General features: G+C 48.0%; 1 protein-coding gene across 1 annotated transcript in view; it reads left to right on the top strand.

Annotated features, from left to right (window-relative positions):
• Positions 1–754: 754 nt before the first annotated feature.
• Gcnt4 (glucosaminyl (N-acetyl) transferase 4) overlaps positions 755–20,965 on the top strand; it is a 26,831-nt gene continuing 6,620 nt past the window's right edge. The window contains exon 1 of the mRNA XM_005065497.4: positions 755–1,213. The gene's annotated coding sequence lies outside the window, so the exon portion shown is untranslated. The remainder of the gene's footprint in view (positions 1,214–20,965) is intronic.

Raw genomic sequence — 20,965 nt, 5'->3', positions numbered from 1 at the left:
AACTGGAAAAGGTGAATTATTGGGAAGATGAATTGTGTAGCTAATTTAATGACTTCTCCAGAAAGTAGAGGTCCCACCAGGAAGAAGGAGTGGGCAAAGCTGGTCCATTTGTCTCTGAATAAGTCTGTAAAACGGACATGAAGATGCTTGCACGCTGAGGACAGGGCGCTTTTTAAAGACAGGGTAGGGAAACCGAGGCACCCTGCTGATGTGGGCATTCTTTGGAACTGACTGGATCTGGATTCCGGGTCCTGCCCAGCTCCTCACCCCCTGTCAGGCATACTGCAGGCTTTCAGTCCATTTCAAGGATAAACCTGTTGAGGCTGACTTGCTTAATGCTATACTCCTTGCCCTGTAGGGCAGATTCCAGGAACAGTCCCCTACCCTCGCCCCACCCCACCGAAGACTCTCTGGGAGTGTGAAGCATCACCACACCTACAATGCCTTCCTTACAAAGCGAGCACACTTACAGTTCCCCCTTACAAGGACCCACAAGGACCCGAGAGTCAGGTGCTGCCCGGCTGGTTTAATGGGCGTACCAGTCTTTGATGCAGTCACCCGATGATCCCATACAGCATCACCCCCTGCCATGCTGTCCTCCGCCAGAGGGGAAAAAGGAAGCGTACTCCGCATGTAGGCACTGATAAAAACTTAACTTTGTACCCTAATTATCCTGCAAAACTCCACCTTCCCACGCTGCTGATAACGCTCGCCATGCACCCCAGGCCTTGGCTGGCCTCGCCCTCAGAGCTCACTCGCATCCAGCGGAGTCCTGCCGGCCCGGAGCCCGGCGTGTGAGGGGGCAGCCCCGAATAGCAGATCTGAGTTGCTTTGTCACCGCCCTCTCGGCGACTTTGGGCAAATCACTTGGCAACCCCGTTCCTCCGACGTCTGGTGTGTGTCTTGCGGGCGGGGCAGCTGCAGAGAAGCGGGTACCGGGACAGAGAGCCGCGACCTGCCGGCGTGCGCGCCACGGAACTTGGGTCCCCAGCGCGGTGCGGGGACCCCCCAGCACCGGGCGCGGAGCTTCCTCTGCGGGAGCGTGGCGGTGGCGCTCCTCCTTTCTCCGGCGTCACGGGGACCTCGGCGCTGTCCCACTCCTGGCCGAAGGACAGCGACTCCGGGGAAGCGCGCGTGGCAGAGGAGACCCGGGTTCCGAGCGCCGGGGTGGCACAGTGGCGGGGACCTCGTGCCCCGGCTCCCCGGCTCCCCGGTAGGTCGGCTTGGGCACGGAGGCAAAAGGGGGGCCCTGGGTGGGGGAGGCGACCCCTCTCCTGCCCGTCACTTTCACTTTCCCTCGTGGGAAACTTGGCGCGCCGAGTCTTTGTGGCTTTGGGGCGGGGGCGGCGCGATCCGGAACTAACTAGGTTTAGGTTTCTTGGCGGCGGAGCCCCTGGGTCCCCAGGAGCAGGCGAGGGCGGCGGTGCGACTGCAGTGAGCGCCGGGCAGATGCCGCGGCTTCGCAGCCCCACGCGGCAGCCGCAGCCGTGAGTGGGACGCGGCAAAGTTCCCGGGGCCCGCGGGGGAGTTTCCCCTACAGAGGCCACCGAGACCCGCTCCTCCCGCGGCTTCTCGCTAGAGTGACGGGGACAGGGGTCCCGGGGGAGTCAAGCTGCAGGTCGCGTGTCATAGACCGTGGCCTCTGCAGGGACAAGCTTCTGCGCGTTCTAAGGTCAAGTTTCCGTGCTGCGGAGAAATCGTACACCCTGCGAAGTGGCGGCGCCTTCCTGGGGCGCTGGGAACCTCTGGGGGATTCCCAGCCCGAGAGAAGGGACTCCAGAGAGAAGGACGTGGGCGTGCCTCCAGGGTGGTCATGGTGTGCAAAAGCAAGCGCCAAGCTTCCAGCCAGGTAGAGGCTGGAAATCTTAAGTGCTTGTCCTTGTGCCAGGCAAGTGGAGGGGTGATGCCAGTTTGGGGGCATATGCCCACACCTTTCTTAATCTTTAAAACGTAAGGCCAATAAACAAGTTGACTAAAGGGAGCTGGAATAAAATTGGAGTGTACCTTACGGTTTGAAAGACATAGAAATCGCTTTTATCTTATTTGCATAAAACATACCCTTGTTATTTATTAAACCACTTATAAGCCTAAGTCTAGAAACTAATAGTCTGTTTTGGCAGCTTTCGTTGGTAGTGCCTGGAGGAAGTAGCCTCTAAAAGTGAGTTATTGCGGAAAACTGTCTGTGTTGCGCTTCCTAAGTGTTCAGATTAGCGAGGAATGCTGGGTTCGGGTGTTGCTGGAATATCTTTTACTGGTTTTAGGAGAGAAATGCCCAAAGACATACCTGGCACCTGGGGCAGGGGGAAGGGGAGGGAGAGACACCGGACGGAGAGTTCTCTTGGGAGAGTCTCCCCCTTTTCCTTTGAGAGGCAAGGTTTCAGAGTCTTTTGCTAAACAGTGCCTATTCACTTCGCAGAGATGGGCAGGGTAAGGTGTGAAATTAGCACACTCTAATACCGTCAGCCTAGGCGGACTGGAAGTCCTTCAGGCAGAAGGGGCGGACAAGGCTCTAGGAGACACTGTCTTTTCTGCCCTGCCCTGAGGAGACACCATTGTTCAGCATGACCTGGTCCCCTGCGGCTTATCATTAACACTACATTTGTGTGAGTTACAGTGAATAAGCTGTAAAGCTTTTTCTTAGACTTTGGGGCAGGAATACCTCCTTCAGACAATAAAGTTGAGCAACATGGGACCACAAAGTCAGTTGGACAAAGCGAGGTCTTGCATGCTTACTGTGAGCTGGGCCCTCGCTGTGGGTCACAGAAGGACAGTAGCTGTCTTTTTAGGGTGCGGCCCCTTACCGTGGAATGGAAGGTGGGTTAAGGATGATGAGCAGGAACTGTTTAAACTGGGGGGTCAGGGAAGTAAAGGACAGGAGTGGTCAGAGCTGGGAGAGCCCCATGAGAGCCTGAGGCACGGTGGAGAAGGGTGGGGGGTGGGGGCAGCTGACATAGTTAGTCTAGGTGGATCTCCAAAACAACTTGCACCTACACCTGTGAGTCTCCTCATAGGGTTGTGACTGAAAACAAAAGCAGCCAGGTGCAGGTAGGTGCACATGGCTTTCAGGCCCTGCCACCTGGGAGGCTGAGGTAGGAGAATTGCTTGAGTCCAAACAAGCACGCACCAGGTGGCTGGATGGATCTGAGGACCCCTAGAGTATGCAGGCCTGGTCGAAGCTAGAGGCTGAGGGCGTGATGATTGGTGGGTGGCCTGGAGGGCATGCCTAGGGGAACATTTGTGGAGGATGTGAGTGTCGGAAGGTTCCATAAATTGGGGTGTTGCTATCCCCAGGGGGCCCGGGGGAGGTAACAGGTTCCTGGGAGAAGGACAAGGTCAGTTTTTTTGAGTCTGAGCACTTGTGGATCCTGGGAAGGAGAGCTATGTCCCCTGTGGCCAACAGAGCAAGCCCTGAAGACTTGTCTAAAGGGGGCTGCCATCTGCTTTAGGGATGAGGTATGAAGAGAAGTGGAGATTAGGAGGTAGGGAAATGGGACCTGAGGGCAGAGCATCTAGGGAGGTGGTGGCCAGCTCTGGTGGCTGCTTCCAAGGGAGAGGGAAACTGAGGAGCAGCGTTTTGTCGCTATTTAAATGTGAGTGGAGTGGCACAGTGTATGAGTGAGAATTACTCCAGAAGAGTGAGGATTAATTACTGCCTTGGAGTATCAAGTAAAAAAAAATGCTCTATAGTGATGGTAGATAGATCAAACTCATAAACAGTCAGTGCCTTAGAGAGACAATAATTTGAAGTAAGTATGGCTGCAGTTTGACTTTTACCTTGTAGATCATACAAGTTTAATAATGCTGGGTATACAGAGGGTGACCTCAGACCACAGCTGTACTGTGATTAGGGACAAGGCCTCTGGGGTGACTGTGATAGCTTGCTCTTGGCTCTGTCATTCCCATGCTAGCATCCTAGCTCAAGTTTCCCGGCTTTTGTGACTCCTTGTCCAGGTCCCTGAAATGACCCTACGCTTCAGGGCTCTTTCCTCATGGACTGTTTGTGAGGATTTCATGTTTCCAGCACACCCGTATAGTTTATGCCGTGTGTGTGTGTGTGTGTGTGTGTGTGTGTGTGTGTGTGTGTGTGTGTGGTGTGATATGTATGTGTGTGATATGTATGTGTGGTATATGTCGTGTGTGTATAGTATGTGTGGTGTATATATGTGTGTGAGGTGTGTGTATGTGTGGTGTGTGTGTGGTATGTGATGTGTGTGTGGTGTGTTTGTATGTCTATGTGTATGTGTGGTGTGTGTGGTCTGTGTGTGTGTGTGTGTCTGTGTGTGATGTGTGTGTGTCTGTGTTACCTGACATACAGCAAGCACTAAACCCTGTGTTGCTGGTTCAAATATGGTGATAATGTCCTTTCTATGGTGTCATATCTATCAGATCCAAATACATAATTCTGAGACCTGGAGGATTTTAAGATGACAAAGGCCACAGAACCAGCAAGCAGCAAATTAAAACAAGTTAAAGCCTTCGTCCCTTTGGATGATCTCCAAGCCACAGCTGCTTCCCCTCGCTCGTCAGTGTCAGGTTCTGAATGTGGCTGGAGACCATCTGTAATAAGAGAATGCAATCCAAACACAGCACACTTGTCTGTAGTTCAGTACTCAGAAGGCTGAGGCGGGAAGATTCATGGCTAGCTTGGGCTCCAGAGTTCCAGAATGGTCTAGAACACTAAGAAAGGGAAGGAGGGAGGGAGGGAGGGAGGGAGGGAGGGAGGAAGGAAGGAAGGAAGGAAGGAAGGAAGGAAGGAAGGAAGGAAGGAAGGAAGGAAGGAAGGAAGGAAAATGGACAAGGGTCCACTGCTTGCCCAGTGTGGTGAAACAGGTAGCATCAGCTTTAGTGGGAGCTCACAAACTTTGTCCAAACCATCTAGAGACGTATGCCTGGTATTAATTTGCATCACTTTGCATGTCATTTGACATGCATTCCCATATGCTGGTAATTTTCCTAGCAGGTTCTAAAGTCTTAAACTTCAGGGATAGAAAATAAAATGAATGGGGAACTAAATGCAGTTTAATTAAATGTATTTCTGTCCTAATAGACAGGAGTAGTGGACTCAGTGTGGGTTTGGGGGTGGGGAGGCTTATGTCTGTATTTACTATTTCAGAAGGTGAGGAAGCCAGTTACCATTTGATAAAAGCAGGTCATTCCTTAATATGTTATGAAACTGAACATGTAGAACATGTAGTGAGAAGATATAGGAAATGTAGAAGAAGACCAGGGGAAACTGGATTATATAAGATGCTAGGAATTGCAACGCAAGCAGAGACAGGTCTGCTTCAAGAGGCTGAGCTAACAAGAAATCCTAAGGTGATGGGAAGGGAGAGGCTGGATTTCTGCTAAACAGTCTGTATTTTAGAAAGTCTATATCATCTTAGATACAAATGTATGAGGATTTTGCTGGAGGCAGTAGCACAAGCCATTTACTATAGCACTCCAGCACTTGGGAAGCAAGGGTGGGGGGCGATCCCTGAGTTCTAGACCAGCCCGGTCTACAGAGTGAGTTCCAGGACATCAATATGTAGCCCTGTCTCAAAAAACAAAGCAAAAAACCCACCAAGGCAAGTGTTAGGGAAACAGAATATTGAAACCCGGCAGCCTGTGTGGTGCCTGCGGTCCTAGCATATAGGAGTTGGAAGCAGGACCAGTTCAAGATAATCCTTGGCTGTATAGCCAGTTCAAGGCTAGCCTGGGATATATGAAATTGTGTAAATCAGTTAATTAACTAACTAGATAGCAGACGAAGAAACAATGATACTTTTGTTAGTTGGAGCAATGCCCATGTGTGCCTAGCTGCTTCGGTATCATCTGGAAACTTAGAAGCACGTTTCTGTGACCGCCCAGGGAATGTGTGGAGATGTGTGAGAACCTTGGAGGTGACGGGCCCTGACACTAGCTTTCATGGATTCTTTAGATTGCGAGAAGCTCTTGTTTCTCTTGACTTTGTCCTCATTGGCCCCTCATCTTCCAGCTTCCCTCCCGAGGGTCACCAGCTCCATGGTAGCTGTTTCAGGGTTCTTCTCTACCATCCTTCGGGAGGGTTGACCTGAGAGACACAAAGCTCAGGAGGTCCATCCTCACGATGAATGCTTTCTCAGATGGCTTTGGGCGTCAGCCTCCCCAGGCCTGTGGTTGTCAACCATCCAGGGCAGTGGTAATTTTGTATTGCTACCTTCTTCTTTTTCCCCTTTGGCAACTTCATTCCGAACTCATGCCAAATGCAGCCAGCCAAAACAAAGAACCACCCTCCACGGATGCCCCTGCGGTGAGCATTGGTCCATGGCGAGAATGTCGCTGATGTTTGGGGACCATGCATGACTCTTTGCGTTGAAATTTCACCATTCCAGATCCAGGTGTGACAAAACCATCTAGGTCTCCATTTCTGTCAGCTCCAAGCCTAACTTCTGTGTCCTCTGCCAGCTGGGTCACTGAGGTCCAGGCCAATGAATGAATGACATGTGAGTTCCTTTGTTTGTGGCCCTCCTCACAGCTAATGAAGCACAAAACTGGGGCCTCTTTTGCAGTCCTGTGGAGCCAGCATGAGAAGAACGGCCGTGGCTGTCCTGGCAGTAGCTGCCTTTGAGTCTCTGCTACTCCTTTTGTGTCAGCCTTGCTTATGTAACCCCATCCCGGTATGAAGCTCCTGGTCACACTGGTCCACAATTGCCACTGAGTGGGGCTTGCTTCTCTTGTTAGTGTTTGCTCCATTGGCTTAGGACCTGTCGGGGAGGAGTGGGTAACAAAATTCAGGAAGTGAGACTTGTGCCTTAGAATTCCCCTCTGCCTCACTTAGTTCCTTTGCTGGAGTCTAGATTGAGTTAAGTGTCTCAGACGATCTAGGATTTTAAGTGTAACCCCTACATGGTTCTTTTTTGTGTGTATGTGGGTTGGAGGATGGGGTGGTTTGAGACAGGATTTCTGTGTGTGGCTTTGGAGGCTGTCCTGGCACTCGATTTGTAGACCAGACTGGCCTCAAACTCTCAGAGCTCCGCCTGCCTCTGCCTCCTGAGTGCTGGGATTAAGGATGTGTAGCACCACAGCCCAGTGGCTCCTCTGTGGTTCTTATGGGAGCACAATTAGATGATATAAATGTATTTTAAAGGTTTCATAAGGTTTCTGGGCATGGTGACACCTTTAATCCTAGCACTCAGGAGGCAGAGGCAGGAGCATCTCTGAGTCAAGGCCAGCCTGGTCGACAGAGTGAGTACCAGGGCAGTGAGACCCTGTCTCAAAAACAATGATAAAGTTTCAAAAGGCAAAAAAGCAGAACAACTGTATAGCAGGAATGCTTTGAGCCCAGCTCTCTGGAGTATGGCCATGCCTTGAACCCTGCACTGTTGTAATGCAGTTCCTACCCCAGCTAGCCTTCCCTTTCTTGTATTAAAATTCCCTTTAGACCAAAATCCAGAATCCCCAAAGCCAACCTCTCTTTTCCCCTCCAAGCCGCTACCACCACCACCCCTTGGTTTTTGGTTTGTTTGTTTGCCTTTGTCTTGGGTCCTTGGGATGGAATGTGCAATCTCTCGCATGCCGGTCTCATGCCCTGCCACTAAGAAGCAGCTCTGCCCCAGCTGCTGCTAAACCTCTGGATATGATGGTCTTCCTGACTGTGATGAGCAAACCAACACAAAACAAAACAGAAGTACCTGTCAATGATGGAGTTTTCTATAATCTGAAGTAAGTCTCCTCTGTGCCCGCGCCCGGTTTATCACCTTTATTCTCTTAGGGTTACCTGCAGGTGTCTAAAGATCGGATCCATGAGCAATAACATACGGGTGCGTACAGTATGATTCTTACATGACAAGGGAGATCCCGTAAGGAAAGGAAGGCCAGGGAGGCATCAGATGGAAAACTGGCAAACTGTTACAAACTCTGGAAATAGGACAAAGGCAAGAGAGTTGGCCCCAGGTGATGAGTGGGGTAAAAACTGACCAGTGGGCAAGGACGAGCAGAGTAAGTTTTGTTGCTTGCTCATTCTGTGTGGGAACTTGTCTCCTGATTTAAAAAAAAGAGTATTTGTTTTTATTTCATGTTGCGAATGCCTACATGAATGTATGTGTACCACATGCCTACTGATGCCCACAGAGACCAGAAGAGGGGTCCAAATCCTGGAACTGGAGTTACAGGTGGTTGTACAGTGCCATGAAGGTGCCGGGAACTGGACCGGGGTCCTCTGCAAGAGCAGCCAGTGCTCCCAGCCACCGAACCATCGCTTCAGCCCTTGTCTACTGCATTTAAGAGAGTGAAGACTAAAGTAATTTTGCTCCTCTGACTGTCAAGTACATTAGGTCAAAAAAGAGTGACATTTGAGGGTGGCACATTGTGTTCTGAACATGGCTGCACTACATTTCCATTTCTTTTACTAACGATCCTCTCTGTTATACAGGTTTTACTCTTTTCTCCCAATCTAGTTAAAGGGAAACTAAATGTGGTTGTCCTTTTGGCCAAGATCTAATTGTGCTTAGGCTTGGCCATCGGCCTATCTGATCTTGGGTGGGTGGGTTATGCTGTGTGGGAACTGTGGAGCAGGCCAGTGATGTGTGGGTGGTAAAAGAATTCAAGACAAAACAAAACAAAGAGCCTGAAATAGTGTTTACTAGATAAACTCTAGTACAGTGAACAAGATAGTAGAGAGACGCTGTCTGAACAAAGACATTATGGGGGGCAGCAGTTATACGGAGGCTCTACTCAAGCAGTGTGTGACAACCTTACTGTGCCCTAGTTATTCAGGGCTTACCTGTGTGGGGCTCATAGCTGGTTAGGCCGATGTGTCATTGTTTGCTGAGGAATACCTTTTCTAGTGTGGGTTATCTCTCCCTGGGATTGGCTATCTATGCAATGCAGCGTGGGTCACTAAGGGTCAAACTCTGATGGGCTGAGCTGCTCTTTAAGCTTGGGATTCTCTGCAGTGTGTTCTGAAGGTCGGAAACAGATTGCAGCTAGCACACTTGTTAAGATGAACTCTTTCTGGTACTGCACAGAAGCAGCTGGGGCCTTGCTCTGACCCCCCCAGCCTGTTTTGACCCCCAGCCTTGTTCTGTGATTAGAAGAGCTTGGCAATAACTATCCATCCCAAAATTATATCCACAGCTTAGATCTGTCTCCAAGGGTCAGCAAGCCTTGCCATTTCTCCCGGGTGGTCTACCAGACAGAGAGGACCCGGGACTGAGCAGCGCATGGTGGTCGCAGTGGGGAGGAAATTCTGGCAGACCCACGGCAATGGCACAGAAAGCACACCAAGCTTCCCATGCCTTCTTTCCGCTGGCCTGTATGAAGGTGGCATATCTGAGAGACTAGGGCGGCTGCATCCACCCCACCTTGGCAGAGTAAGGACCAGCTCTTCCCAGCCGCCATCCTGTCCTTCCTCAGCTGCCACATCCAGTAGACTTGCAGCAGATGGGTCGGACAAAGGCGTGGGTGGGATGCTACACAGAATGGACATGAGCTAGGCTGCCAGGACCAGACAGAACATGAGGGATGCGGCTAGAATGATAAGCAGTTTGCACAGCTGAAGGAAGGAATGTGGGATGGGATGAGAGAGCCTGAGAAAGGATCCTAAGAAGGTCAACACCATAGCAAGAAAAACACCCATGAAAGAGACATTTCCAAATGCTAGCTACCAACGTCGATAAGACACCGTCTGTGTACACGATGTGATGATTGGTCCTGGCTGGCCTCTCGACTCAGTTGAGGAGGTTGTGCGAACTGGTGAAAATGGACACAGCTGTGTCTGTGGGAGCATCTCCAGACAGTACTGACACGTGGGGCAGGGACACATCTTCAGGGTGGGCAGCCCCTTCCCATTGAGCATCCCAGATAAGGGTCCCAGGTGAGAGCAACGCTTTATCCATTGCTGTTTTCTGAACAAGTGCAGCTTCTGCTGCTGCAATCTCCACTGATACCAGCCAGACTCCCGCCTCTTGGGCTTTCTAATGGGAACTCAGCACTAGAGACTCTTTGGGGAACATTCAGTTTCACAGCCAGATCAGGGCTTGTGAAGTGCCCAGCTTCCTGGACGGGGCTCCCAGGCTCTCCAGCATGCAAGTGGCCATCGTTAACTGCTTCACCTCCACCGAATAGTTTGTCCTGTATCCCTTTTATAGTGTATGGGTGTGCTGAGGGCCTCACTTCCATTTCCAAGTTCCTCAAGGCAGCACAGCATGCAAGTGTGTCTATACGGTGACCATGTGTTCCTTGCATGGATAGGCAATGAGATGAAGGGCCTAGAGCAGGATTGGCAGTTCATTGCTGCCAAGAGAGGGAGGGTCAGTTTTCTTTAAGGGTTTAGTCCCTGGGAATTGTCTGCAGTGGAAAAACCACAGACCCAAGAATATGTGAACAGCACATACGAGACATGAAGAGTTTTTTTTAAAAAAGACAAAAAACTGGACAAGTAGGGAAGTGAAGGCGAATCTTGGAGGGGTTGGGGTAGAGGTAAATATGACCAAAGTGCACAGCATAAAATTCTGAAAGAATTAATTAAAAATTAAGAATAAGCAAGAAATAAGGTGCATATTCTAAAGAACGCAGTAACTCAGATTACTTATACCGCGTGCTTACAGCAACATGGAAGCATGCTCAGATATTTACTGACAGGAATGAGTGAGCAAAATATGACATATCCTAAAATAGAATATTATTCAGCCTTCGAAAGGAAAGAAGTTTTTGACACATGCTACAACATGGATGAATCTTAAAAGCATTGCTTTAGGCCAAATACTGTGTTGACTCCTGTTGTGTGGACTCTTGAGCTGTCAAGGTCATAGAAAGAGTGGGATGATGGTTTCCTGGGCTGGACACGCGGCAGGTGTTCAGTGGGCTGGGGTGCAGCTGGGGAAGGAAACAGTTCAGGGAATGGATAGTACTGCTTGCTGGACAGTGACGTGCTGAGACCTGTGCTATTAGATGCCTAAAGTGGCCCATGCATGCTCAGAGCCTGTGCGTATGGAAACAGCATACTTAACCCCATCTGTATAGACAGTCCCTACATGTAAACTGGTATTTTTAAATGGTTAAGTGATAAATTTTGTGTTCCCTATATTTTGCCACCAAAATTAGGAAGAAGAAAGTCTTTTTGCATAGACCAGAGGACAACTTGTAGTATTCACTCCTCTCCTTCCACCATGTGGGTTCTGGGAATCAAACTTAGCTCATTGGCTTGATGGCAAGGGCCTGTACCAGATGATCTAGCCAGCTCTAGAAAAGAGCATGATCATTATGATCCTCAATTAGTTAACAAATATGTAATAGCAGAGGTTTTAGAGTAAAAGAAGGGCTAACCATATGAATCATTGAGAAAGAAGTGATGACAGTAAACTTATAGCCAAGTCACCATCACATGGCAGCATGGGCAGGGACTTTAACAGGGTTTTAATCCTGTCTACTTAGCCTCTCCCATGGTCCCTATGAGTACGTCTTTTTAAAAATGTATTTTCAAACTTTCAGGCTTGCAGACAGTTGTAAATACAGCTATGGGCTCACATCTGACTGTCCTGGACCACAAGAAGCATAGAAACATTTGCCGTGGCTTGGACCTCAGCTGCCTGTGAACCCACGGCAGTCACCTCTCAAAGACAGTTTCTGGGTATGGAGTGGGCAGACTGCTCTGAGCGGGACTCGCTGCCCTGGTTTACAGAGCGGTGCCAGCTGCTAGACCAGCTGCTTTAAATGCCTTTGAGCCTAACCATCAGCTCCCCAGTGTTCCTGCCACAGCACACCCAGGGCATTAACTCAACTGACCGTGTAGTCACGACATCTCATTGCTGACAGACTTGGGACTCAAATTAGAACCATTGGTTTCCAGTTCCAAACTTGTAGGATGTGCCCAAAGGTCAGATGGAGGGGGCAAGCGGGTGACAAAAAGGGAGATGGGACCAGAGGACAGGATGAAATAAATTTGAACTATTCAGTGTGCTCCTGAGTCACGTGGTACTGATATCTTTTTGTTGAAAACCTGCCTCTAAAGTCCTTGTGTGGTAAGAGCCTCTCAAGAAAGGAGCCCGCCTACAGGGTGATGCTGGGACCCTGTGTGGACCACTGCCTGTGGCTAGCAACATACAGAGCAAGCTTGCCTTGTGCTGAGGGATACTTAGGAGGAACCTAGTCAGCCAACTGCAGCTCTTGCCAGCGCTGGAGTTAATTTGGTAAATCTCGCAGGCTGCCTTCCTTCAGATGTTTACCTAAAGTCTCCATCTGCCTCCAAGTTTAGACGGATGAGAAGTTCAGCATATTTGAGACATATTTTTGCACTTGGCTGTATACAGAATTGTGCTGTTGAAGTACTCACTTCAACCTGATTTAAATTTAATTTTGCTATTTGAGAGACCGAGAAGCGTCATTACCCTTTTCCTGTGTTCATCTCACAAAGTGCAAGTTGCCTAAATACGTAAGGGCTTGTTGTTCCCATCTAACAAAAGCTCAGAGCAGGGGGTGTTGAGGAGCTGGAGGCTGAGACCAAGATCTGGACCATCTCTTTCAAAATGGCCCTAGCCACCATCTTAGAGTTCTAGGCGGAAAAGCGGAAATAGAGAAAAGGGCAGAAGTTGACCATTCGTCCTGCAGGAACCACGCCTCCTCACCGTCACATTCTCTTCATTACCGGCTGTTCTAGATGGGAGGTGGAAGGAAAGTTTTCAAAAGTTGCTCATTTCTGTCACCAGCAACAGAGGGACTCTCGGAGAGACCAAAGGGAGGGTGGGTTTTGAAGGCAACCGGCAGCCTGCCAGAGTCCCCCTGACGCTCTGTTTCTGAATTCCATCACACCTCTGTTCTGGCATCACTGTCCATCAGAAAATCTGCTCTGGCTGTTGGTTTCTGCTTTCACACGGCTGGTGTGTAGGTTGCCTAGGCATTTAGGAGCCTAAGCAAGCCTTGTGTTTGTCATGTCACCTGCGTGTAACAGCCCGCTGTCTCAGTGAGTTCAGATTCACCCTTGGCAGAGACATCTGCTACTCAGTTACCACAGGCTTTTCTGCATTGGACTTCAGCAAAAAATGAAAGATCTTTGCTTTGGAAGTTCCTATTTTGGCAATACTGACCCAAGGACTGTGGACTGTCTACTACTCTCCCACTTAATTTTTGAGTTCCTGGATTTTAACTTAGTATTCAACATGTACACAAGAGCTCAGGGCAGTTTGCACAGTGTCAGCCAACAGATCTTTAACTAAACAGTGCGGTCGTGACAGAAGTGCCCGCCTTGGTGCACGTGTGTGTGCTCATGTGTGTATGTCTCTCTGTCTATATGTGCATGGGTGTATGTGCACATGCCTGGGGGTATGTGTGCATGTCTGTGTGTCTATGTCTGCATGTGAGTATGTGTGAATGTGCATGTGAGTGCATGTGTGTATGTGTCTGTAGTGTTTACCAGTGCCCACACACATATGTATGCACGAATGCGTGTATATGTGCATGTGTGGGTTTATTTTGAGACTCTCACAGTATGGCCTGCACTGGTCTCTCACTCATGATCCTGCTGCCTCAGACTCCTGAGTGCTAGAATTGCAGACAGGAGCCACCATGCCAAGATGATCTTGACTTGATTGGTACAGAAGCAACAGTGATGTCCGTTGGAGTCCCACTGCCTTGATTGGACCTAGAAGACAAATGAGCAAGGTCTTTTAACTTGAAATGGAGTGTGTCCATTCCATCTATGAGCAGCAAGGCTTGGGCCTCCGCCACTTCTGACACAGATACCCTAATTCACACCTGTTTGTCTCCAGGTTTTCTCCACCGTGCAGTTATTTAAGCACACAGATGCACATGTGGGAATCAGTTACTCATACATCTTCAGCAAGCTACAGAGCTTTTGAGGAGCTAATTTCAGGAGAACAAAATATGGAGTTGAGGGGCTGGAGAGAGACGGCTCAGTGTTTTGTTAAAAGCACTGGCAGCACTTCCAGGAGATCCAGGTTCAATTCCCAGCAGCACATGACAACTCACAGCATCTGTGATTCCAGTTTAGGGGAACTGAGACCCTCACACAGACATGCATGCAGGCAAAAAAACGCCAATGTGTAGGCTAAACGGACGCTGTAACGATACGCGACACACAATTACTGACAGTAAAGCTAAGTATTTAATGTAGAAAATTACTCACAAGATACCAAACCCAGAGGAGCCAAACAGTTCTCAGCTAGCGGCCGGACCGGAAGCCGAACTCCAGGAAAAAGAGACCGAGACTTCCTGTGTGCTGTCTTTTATGCCTTCCCCCGTAACGCCCCTAGCCATGCCCAAAAGTGGGCCTGGCTAGTGACGTAGTTCCGCCTACGTACGTATACGTCTTTATGTCCAGCCGTATATGTCTTTAGTCCTGCCTAAAGTGGGTGTGGTTAGTGGTGTGGTAAACCACCCTTTTATTACCTCATCTGTATGCGCCTCTAATAAGTCACATGTTTAATGGCGGCATCAGACTTCCTCCTACACCAATGTATATCAAATAGGAATAAATAAATAAAAATTTAAAATGTTTTTAAAATATGGAGTTGACTCTAGGACACCAAAATAAATGCTTCCAGAGATCTCAGGGAAGGAAACTGATCACACCTGCACACATTGGTAAGGGAAATTCTTTTCTTCCTAACACAACAAAGTTCATTAAAAAAAATAGACAAGGGCTGGGGAGACGGTAAGAGCAGGTGCTGCATAAGCATGGAGACCTGAGGACCTGAGTTTGAATCCCCAACACTCCTATGAAAACCAAATAAACCAGACAAGAGTGTATGTGCCCTTAACCAGCACTGAGACCAGATAGCTGGATCCCAAGTGTTCAAAGGCCATTCAGTCTAATTGAAATAGCAGGCTTCCAGTTCAATGACAGATGGTGCATTCAGACAGTAAAAAGGAATGCCATGGAGGAAGACACCTGCCATCCTGCTCTGGCCTTTGCATGCACATGAAGAATGTGGGCAAACACACACACACACACACACACACACACACACACCAAATGTTTTTCAATTTGAGTTTTTTACTTTATAGAAAAAAGAATCAAAAAATATTCTTGACCCACATTTTAAGGTTAAAAGACAAAACTTCCAACAGAGTTTGGTTGTCATTGCACCCAAGCCAAATGAGATGGACAGAGGTGGGGAAAGACACTCAGGGGGTGAAGGTCTAATGCATCAATCAGTTCCTCTTCTGCGGTTCCTTGTGCCCAGACAGGCGGCCATGGCACACAGGCTCCCATCAATGTAGCATTTTTAAAATTTTTATTAAAATAAATTATGTCTTAGAAACGTGCATGCATGCTTCACATATCAATCCCAGCTCCCTCTCCCACCCCTCCTCCTTTGTCCCTCCACCAGCCCTCCCCCAACCCCCAACCCAATCCCCACATCCCATCAATGTAACATTTGAGGGTATAGTTATTTGTCTTTCTTTTTAAAACATTTTTAGAGGGAAGACTCAACATTTTATTCCATGATAGGGTCATGGGGTGTTATGAATTGAAATCTCATTGACTTCCCAGTGCCTGCCATTTTTGACTCCTGCTAGAGCTTGTTGACACCAAGGTGGCCTTGCTGGCTGGAACTTAAACAACTTGTGATATTACCTTGAGACCATGCAAGAGAAAACCAAGAATCAAGTCAACTCCCAAGATTGCTGTAACTACAGAGTAGCAGATGACTTCTGTACCTTTCTGTTGCGTTGCTATGACCCAGATACCCCTCAATCCCGAGGGGCCACTATCAGTTTGATCGACACATCTTGATATGTGTTACTCATTTCCCATGAGTAACATCTGTGACTCTCCCTAGACCCGAAAGACTCCGGAAAGGACACTGCAGACAGAATAGCGATCTAAAGGAGCAGTGTGGAGAATGACTCTCACGTCCTGCCTCTCCATTGAGGCCTCTGTTCTCGCTGTCTTGCAGGTAAAGGAACTATTTTATAAAGGTGATGCCCCACGTTTTTTATGCAGCCACGCTGAAGCGAACTGTCTATTGAGAGAGCTGTCAGCGGTAGCACAACTGCAAGGGTCTCAAATTGAGCCCTGTGGATGGCAGCCTAGTTAATAGGGCTGAGGCGATGTCACCGGACATGGTCTTTGTGACAGGGTATTGCAAGGGCCATGTCTGAGAGTATGTTTTGTGTGTTCACATTGCCGTAAAAGACTAGGGTTGATTTTGTTGGTTATGTAGTCCTCAGGGATGACTTTTCCAAACCGAAGTCCACACAGAGCCACCGAAGAGAGTCACCCCAAAAGAGTGGGGGCCTGAGAGGAGAAACCTGTAGCTTCTGCTACAACAGAGCATTGCCAGCAGTGCAACATGGGACACTAGAGCTGCTGAGACTCTGCTGGGGAGGGGTTGAGTGCACTCCCAGGTGCCATTGGAAGAAATTCTTTGGCAACCAATCCTTGAAGAAAAATGGGGAACCAATCTAAACATTAACTAGAGCTGCTATCTTCCTGTCGCTTACAATCAGGGCAGGTCTGAAACCCCAGGGAGAATTCTGAACCTTAGTTCAAAATTACTGTCAATAAAAAGCATGTTGCCAAAGAGTAAAGAACGAATAATCATTTAATATGTCAGGGTGTGTGTGTGTGTGTGGAGAGGGTGGGGGAGATAATAGATGTGCTGCTTCAGGGAAATTAAATGGACAAAGTCTTGGCTCTGGGTTTCCCCTAGAAACCACTCTTATGGTTCTCCTAAAACCTGGTATTTGCAGACCAGCCTCTTTTTCCTATAACACATTCACATGTGTTGTATCATAGGGCCTTCACAATAGCACGGTAGGACAGAAAAACTATTATCCTGCTTAGTACTTGGAGCATAAAGACTTGCCTATGGCTAATAGCTTGCTGGGCCACTTGGAGAAGCTTTAGATGGGAGAGGCCAGAATGTGGGACTTTGGGTTTTGTTCTCCTGACCAACTGCAGTGCACCAGGGTGAATGTGCCTGGTGCTGGAGCTGGAGGAGTAACCAGAACCTTCGAGGACCTTGTGTTCCTGTCTAAAGACAGATTACAGACAAGTGCAAATGGGGCGCTTGTCTGTGGCAACGACTCAGAAAAACATGCCAGGGTGTGGGAAGGCTGGAGAGAGATTTGGAAAAGATAATCGAAGAGAATCCCGGGAAATGATTGCTTTTCTACAATGTGAGAACCCTACCAGGGTCCGGGGGAAGGTGGTCTAGCTTAAGGAACGACAAGAACGCAGGTCCTAAGGCCGTGAAGAGACAGCAGTTCTAGAAGATTCGGAAGGCTGATGTCACCTAGAACTCAGAGAGAGAGAGAGAGAGAGAGAGAGAGAGAGAGAGAGAGAGAGAGAGAGAGAGAGAGAGAGAGAATGAGTTGGGCTTATGGAGGAAGCATACCCAGAGACAGGATCCTGTTTTGTGAGTGACACTCCAGTGAAGGGTTTGGCACACAGGGCGTGGGTGTGCTTGGAGTGGCATGTCTTATCCACTAACGAAGAATGGACTAGAAGAAACAAGGGAGCCAGGTTATCTCTCGGGTACGCAAAGCTGATGTGGCTTGGACGAGAGCGACCCCAACAGAGTGGGAAAGGGAACCAATGGGTTCCTGTGGTATAGGACTAATGTGCCTGTGAAATCTCCATACCACTTACAGATTAACAAAGAAACACTCTTTAAGAGCAGCACATGGCTGGCTCTGGCTAATGCACAAAAGGAACTAGCCTCAGCAGAGCCCTCCCGTCACCTTTGTAGTTTCATGGCCCAAGTTACACTTCGAGCAATTAAACATGTTTCACAGAGACAGAAATTCCAAAGTTTGGTTGTATGGACAACTGGGGAGGTTTCCAATATAAAATGTTGTCATAGTTATCCCAACATGGCCAAGGCATCTTTCCCCACAGAGCTGTTAGCCAGGGTCACCCTGCCTGCTGGGCAGAATTACGCATTTCCTGATGAAAAAAAACGGAGATGTTCCCTTATCTAGATTGTACTTTGTGTAACTTAGTATTTCCTAAACACATGTAGCAGATCTTTATAACATCCATTTGTTATTCCCAGTTCCTCTAGACCTCTGAGAGACTGGAAGGGCAGGGTTGAGTTATGGTTGGTGATAACTGGGCCATAGTTGAAATTCCTGGTTCCTCTACATATTACAACCCAAAGTAGGTTAGGTATCTTCTGTGACTCATTTTCTCATCTGAAAAAGCAGGAATAACGATAGTACCTAACCCATGGATTTGCTCGACAGTATAAGTAAGTAAATACAAATAATGCTGCCCTTCTGCATAGACCATTAAGGCATGTATCCATGGACTCTGACAACATGAAGAAACTTGCTGACTTTTTGGTCAGGGCCATCTTGGTGGTTGGGAGTAGGGAACCAGGTTCTGCTGGATGCCACCATGAGGATCCTACATAAGGGAGTGGAGATCCTACCCTCTCTCCCTTGATGCACATCAATTGGCTGAATGCAGATCACTACAATCTGAACGTGTCCTCCCCAAATTCATGTTCTACCAATGTGATAGAAGTAAGATATATAGGAGGTTAGTAATACATTAGGATAGAGCTATCATACAGGGAATTAATGACCTGGTAAGAGGTCTGAGGGAGCTGTTTGCCCTCTCTCTCTCTCTCTCTCTCTCTCTCTCTCTCTCTCTCTCTCTCTCTCTCTCTCTCTCTCACACACACACACACACACACTTCTGCCTTCTGCCATGGAAGAGCACAATAATAAGGCACCATCTTGAAAGTTGGAGTGAGCCGTCACTAGATGTGACTCAGTCCTTTGATCTTGGCTTCCCAGCTTCTGATACCAGGAGAAGTAAGTTCCTGTTGTTGCTAAACTCCCCCAATTTATGGTGTTTTGTTACAGCAATGTGAGCAAACTAAGACACATAATATAATGGAGAAAATGTGTTCCCAGCATTCCAGATGGAAATGAGGGTCCCTAACAGGCAGGCACCTTTGAAGGTCTGTGAACTCAGTCACTTTTAAAGTCTTTTCAGTCTTAAGATTTTACATTCAGGGTTCTTTGGGAACTGTATATTTGTTAACTAGGCATTGGTGGGAAAGGCTTAGAAAAAGAAACTCTATGATTAAGTGGTTTTTTTTCCTGTTGAGAAGCGTTTTCTGCTGTTAGAAAACCTTGAACATTTTACAGAGCCAGTTGCGAACAGGATTGACCATAGCATATTGTGAATGAAAGAAATAGGTAGTTCAGTGACTGCATAGTAAAGCTGCTGTTAAGGCAGACCTAAGGGGCGGGGGCAAGAAACATGGGCTGGAAGGACATGGTGTTCACAGAATGTTGTGCCAAGTTATGGGTCACTACAATCGCTTTTCCTGCACCAGCTTCTCCGGCTTCCTGAGTTGTTGGTTTTGTTGTTGTTGTTGTTGTTTTGTTTTGTTTTAACGAAACGAGAATGAAATCCCCCTTGCTCTTCCTCGTAAAGGCTTACCTTTCAGGGCTGTCTGTGGTCATGTACATTGTGTGACTGGCCCACCCATGAGGCTCTTGTTTCTTGCTTAGGTGTCATGTTTACCTGCTTCAGACTGTCACAACTATTTGCCTTTGCCGTCGTCCTTCTAGACAAGAACAAACTTGTCTTCCAACTCCTTTGCACGACTCTTGAGGTACTGTGGGGGCGTTACGGAAATGCACTGGGGCTGAGTCATCCTCCCACCTCATGGCCGCAGTCCAGAATTTTCTGTGGTAGGTGATGAGCAAGCCGTCATGGAGAACCAGCGGCGTCACTGAGACCAAGTACTGTGCTAACACACTGGCTCATCCGGCTGTTATGCATCAGGTCCCCTCTGTCTGGAGGAGATTTGGGTTTTTATTAACTTTTGTTTCTTATTGTTACGTGTGCTTAACTCATCTTTACATTTCTGTCCTTGTGTGATGAATGATGACTCTACTTTGTAAGGCTTTAGAGAAAAACAAATCCTGACATTCCCAAGTTAATAAGCTTCTCATATCCTATTTTTCAAGTTGACATAATAAAACAAAGTTTAAAGACTTGAAGGTGGGTGTGTGGAGGGACTGTTCTCTGCTTAGAGAAAGATTTCATCCAGAAAGTTCCTAAAATACTCAGGAGTTCTCAGACAGCCCAACTGCGTAGCGACAAGATATGAGTCAGGCATCTCTGGTGATCGAATCTAGGGTGAGCTTTCTCTGCTTCCTTTAAAGGATTCCACAGACTGAAAACTGACTAATACCTTCACCAGCTCACTGAAGCCTGGGCCTGGAGCTTCTGAAGGAGATAGACTGAGGTCCTATGGGTTAATTCTCCATGCAGATCCCCTCTCAGACAGGTATAGTGTCTGATAAGTGGAATCCATATGCCTCTGCTTCAGGACAGGTATGCAAGACTTCTGGCGGGAGCATCAGTCAAGGGCTGAACTATTATGGAAAGTATGGAGAATTGTTGTCCTTATATCCAAGTGACAGGGTTGTGTAGAGGGCAGAGTGTGTCTGCAGAGACTTTCTGGCTTCCAGCTCCAACTACCATACTTTCCACATCTGGACCTTGGACAACATGGTTTGTTTTTTTTTTTTTTTTTTTTGGTTTGGTATTTTTTGTAGAGTTTCATTTTAATTGGTAAAAGTGAGTTTAAAGTCGGGGAGAATTAGAGTTAGGAGAAAGCCCGTTATTCACAAGGAAGGGACATCCCCGCTTACATACCATGACCAGAATGCACTGAAGGACAGTACTCAGCACAGGGCTGGTAGGGTCCCATCCAGAGAAGCTTTGTCTCCCCCCCCCCCCCCCCACCATCATGGGCCCCTCCATGGGAGGTGAGGATTCTGCCCTTGCTATTAGGTAGCTTTTTATTTGTCTCATGTGCCTCAGTTTCTTTCCTTACAAAAGAAGAATATTGGTGGTTACCACCTCATTTATAATGTCTGCTGAAGGGATTGAGTTACACACATAGAAATACTGAAATGTGTTCTGAGGAAGTCCACATCCACAACAATGCTATTAAATTAACAAAGCATTTGGGGTGGAAGTTGTGGAGAACTCGTATTGAAAAGACAG

This window comes from Mesocricetus auratus, unplaced genomic scaffold, assembly GCF_017639785.1.
Source record: "Mesocricetus auratus isolate SY011 unplaced genomic scaffold, BCM_Maur_2.0 Super-Scaffold_100020, whole genome shotgun sequence".
In the NCBI taxonomy this organism is placed as follows: domain Eukaryota; kingdom Metazoa; phylum Chordata; class Mammalia; order Rodentia; family Cricetidae; genus Mesocricetus; species Mesocricetus auratus.
Note: the sequence above shows the minus strand (reverse complement) of the source record. Positions and strands in the feature narration are given on the sequence as shown.